The following is a 4,425-nucleotide window of genomic DNA, read 5'->3' as shown; positions in this document are numbered from 1 at the left end:
TAATTAAACAAACCAGAGCTTTATAGGTTAGAGATGAACGCAGCCCTCTCCATGGGGTAGTGCAAATGTGCTAGGAAAACAGGAAAATGAAATGCGTGAGGATGCTTAAATTTGCTGCAAATCTGAAGTTCTGTGTGTATCTCTTAGCATATTCTCAAGTGTAGGATTGTATTTTAGAAGTGGGGTTTTTTCACATTTTTTTAAAATAGTAAAATGTGTTTATCCTTCCTGTTTCTGATTTCCAGCTTAACCCACCAGAAAATGGATTCACTGTCTTAATTGTAATTTTTTTAATACTATATATCTGTAAATTGGTATTATAATTTGATTGTAATATGATGCTAATTTACCATAGGTTTTCAACTATGTATGTCGTAGGCTCTGCCTGGCTTCCATGCATTTCTGTTGGGAAACAGTAGGGATTGTATTTCGGCTCCTCTTCTGCACCCTGCTACTGGCAAAGTGGATGACCTAAGAACTACATTGGCAGCTATCAATCAACATTAGTGTTCGGTCATCAGCTGACCTTTGCCAGTTTATGCTTACGGTCTGGACTGATATTTTCTCCCGTTCTTCCTTGGCTGCCAAATAGGCAAACAAAAAAGGGTTCTACTAAAGTAGTTTCTGTGAGGGTTTATGCTCAGTGATTGCATGGCCTTTACGATTGAGAATGAGAGAGGACAGCCAGTTCCTTCAGTGAGATAATTCAGGCTTAAAATACAAAAAAGTGGGTTCTGCTAATTCTGTTGGTTGTCCAGCGAAAGGAAGTCTGTAGGTCTCCCTGCTCCCTTCAGTGACAGCATTAACGGACTCTCTTCCCTCTATCCTTTTGTCAGCATTTGTGAACAGAGACTCTTTTCCTCTGTCAGATCTTGTCAGGTTGGCAGAGAGATCCAAAGTCATGGTTAGGAACGAAGGAGCGGAAAGCCAGTGCAGTTGTATAGCCTCTATTCCTTAGGAAACTGAGTGGAGGCAGGGTAAGAAGGATTGCGGGCAAAGACTTTTTGAGTTTCCTGGATTGCTGTGGCCTTTGCCTTCCAGCTCGGGGGTGTGTGGAATACAGATCTTTGTTAGGACTTTTAGCTGAAGAAAATGGGATGTTTTGCTTCGTGAAAGCAAGATCGAAAGGATCCCGAGATGTCCGGGAAGACGGTGGTTGGCACTACTACGGTTAAGTACAAGAACGTATAAAATACCAAATAAAATTGCAGGAGAGGGAGGGAAGTAGAAGCTGTTTTGACAAGAAGTCAGAAGTCTCGGTTACATCCAGGCGCCTCAGTGGCGCTCTGGCCTTCCTGCGTAAATGAAAACTGGGAGGAGAAGGCAATGGAAGAAAGATGACGGAAAGCACCAGGTTTTTCTGAAACGTACAGCTTGCATGGGTGTCAGCATCCATGGAGAGCAGCATTGCATTTCAGAGAAATTTGCCCAGCAGACAAATCGTTCCTTTTCCCTGCCCTGTCTTGTCCTTTATACACACAAGCTTTGTCCTGGATTCGAAGAGCTGTGGGAAGACAGTGCTGTTTGCAGGAGAGATTTGTGCTGCTGGAAGGGAGCAACCCAAACGTCAGAGCACCTGCTGCCCTTTGAGAGCTGAGAGCTAAGAGCTGTGGAGCCTGCGAAGTAGGTGAAGTACTGACTGCTTAAACACAGAGAAGGCTGCCTTCCAGATGGCTGGACAAAAGGTCACATCAATTATGCAGTGACTTGGCTCCTGCAGCTTGGTGACATTTTCAGATGAGTTTCAGGCAATGTCTGAGCAAACCTATGTAGATGCTCTGCCTCAGTCCTTAAAGCACAGAGGAAGGAGAAAATGCTCGTCTCCAGTACGTACAGAAGAACACGTGCTTTGCTGTCTTTCCCCGCCTGGCTTCCCAATCAAAAGCAGCAAATTTTTCCTTTGACAGCCTCATACTCTCCAAACTCAGCAAAGACAACTTCAGAGCGGTGGTTTTTCAGCCTGTTTTGAATCAGAACAAGAATCAGATGTGGACAGCTTTGTAGAAAAACGACATCTCCCAACAGTAGGCTTGTTTTTCTGCAGTTGTTTGTGCATCGTGTGGCGGTACCTCTGAACTCCAAGGTGGGAGATGGGTAGGGGCCCACCCTCAGTTTTTTTGGAGTGTTGCACCCACCATGGCCATCCATTTTACCAGCGGGTCTATTTGCTTATTGGGTGGCCTAAAAAAAGCATACACATGCAAAAAAAAAAAAAAGCCAAATGAAAAAAACCCAAACCAAACAACAAACCGATGCAAAAAAACCCAACAGTGTTTCCCGTTGTGCTGACTTCAATCAGAAATACTGCAAACCACTCAAACGTGGAACAGTACTTAGGTTACCCAAAGTCAATTTGGAACTACACCGTAAGCACAAAGGGTAGCGTGGATTGATTCACTGGCTATGTAGAGAGCTGAGAAGAGCAAGGACTTGAGCTCAGCTGAGGCTCAAGAGTTATGGTCATACAGATAATAATAATATTACATAAATAGTAATAATAGCAGCTATGGAAAAATTTAGAGCTTCTTACTTTGCTTATATGAGTCTGTAGTGGTCTTGTCTGAGGCTTTCCTCTGACTTTGAGTCATACTGCTCTTCGGAGGGCAGACTGCGTACTTGTATGTTTGCATTCTTTATGTTTAACTGTGGAAGCTTATAAACTTCTGTTTTGAAACAAGATGAATGTAAAAATCTTGGCATGGTCTTATTGTGGTAATGTGATTGCATGCAGACATCTTTGTGGTTAAATTAATTAAAAAAAAAAAACAAACCCAAACATTTCCTGTGAAGGGGTTATTGTTCGCAAGCAGAAGGGTTAATGACTGAGACTAGAGATGCAAATACAACTGCATGGTCTTTCTCATAAACCCCTAATGCAACTTACTTAAAAATCTCTTTTTTCCTGTGGAATTGAATTTGTCAATGAAGTTGTCATTCAGAAGATAGCATCAACTCAGAAAATTGAATTTTTATTCGGATTCCTTTTTGGGTTTCTTGGGTCTCCCTCTACCTTGTCTTTCAGGTGGAAATTCCTTTTTCATAATTCATTGAAAGAAAAAGTTTCTGGTTTATAATTATAGAAACTTGTTATATGGCAACCTTTAGATTGTTTAGAATAGCCAATATCTAATACCAAAAGTCTTTAAAATGTCTGATGCTGCCCAGAGTGGGACAACTGTTCTGTGCCCTTGTGCATGTGGCAAATGAGGACACAGAGCTGAACTGATTTCATGGCGCCTGCAAACCCACCCGCTTCATTGGACTTCAGTCTCTTACAAGATTGGTGCAATCAAGTTGTTTGGACAGACTTTAAGTAAAGCAACACGGATCACAATGCTTTAGAGCCTCATCAGGAATGTATTCCTTTAAATATGCTGATTTACAAAAAACTTTGATTTTTTTTTTCATTATTTTTTAATTATGTTTTTTTTCCAGCACTGTTTCTTGTCTTCTCTTGGTCATCCTCTAGTGTTTGGCTTTCATAAGAATGCAGAATTCAGGGTTTTTCTCTCAACCTTTAAAGTCTGCAGACTCTGCCTGGAAAACAGGCTGGCTCCTGAGCCGCCCGGCCTGGCTGCTTTTTAACCAGAACCTCAGTGGAAAAATGTAACCTTTTCTACTGCTCTTGTCATATGACCTCTGGAACCAAGGTTAAAACCAAGCGAAAATGCTTCCTTTCTCTGGCTTCTACCTCTCGCCCTTTTCCAGTACTTCTGCTTGCCAGGGCTTTTCATTTAACCCTTTTCTCTTCCGAGCGCCTCCTTGGTCCCGTTTACCCTTGTCAAGGCCCTCTCATAAGGCATTGGAGAGAAGCAGAAGCGCGTGTGCGCGCACGCGGGGCGGGGATTTTGTGTCAAATTTGGGTTTCTTTAACTCTCGCCGTTCACTGTCCCAGCTGTGTTGTTTTGCTCAAGCTCCCATCTGCAGCCAGGCCACTAAACTTGTTTTTCACTGCTGCTCCCAACCATTTATATTCTACTTTCTGCCTGTATCTTTGTCTGTAATGCTTTGCATCTGCAATATTGGCCACTCAGGCGACTGACGCTGCCAGCGCAACTACCTACTATGTGGTCAGTAAATGTGTGAGTGAGGAGAAGAGTTAGGCTATTTAAGTGCAGTTTTAAGCTCAGTGTTAAAAATCCTAGGACTATTTAGCCATGGAACTTGGCTCCGGTTTAGTTCAGAAGTTTGTTTCAAAATGACTGGTGTAAACTGTTTGTGACTTTAGAGGAACTGTACTGATCAGCTGGAGATCACCCCCATGATATTTCTCATCGTGTACCTGATAGTGGAAAATGCAGCTTCTTACCAAGTGCATCTTCGGTTTCTCACTTGGACATGGCTCTCAGAAGACGTAATTGCATTTTAGGAAATTCAAGCAGGACTTTTTGTGGCGGGGGGGGTGGTGTTTGCTTTTTTTTTTTT

Source organism: Phaethon lepturus, unplaced genomic scaffold, assembly GCF_000687285.1.
Source record: "Phaethon lepturus isolate BGI_N335 unplaced genomic scaffold, ASM68728v1 scaffold33736, whole genome shotgun sequence".
In the NCBI taxonomy this organism is placed as follows: Eukaryota; Metazoa; Chordata; class Aves; order Phaethontiformes; family Phaethontidae; genus Phaethon; species Phaethon lepturus.
Note: the sequence above shows the minus strand (reverse complement) of the source record.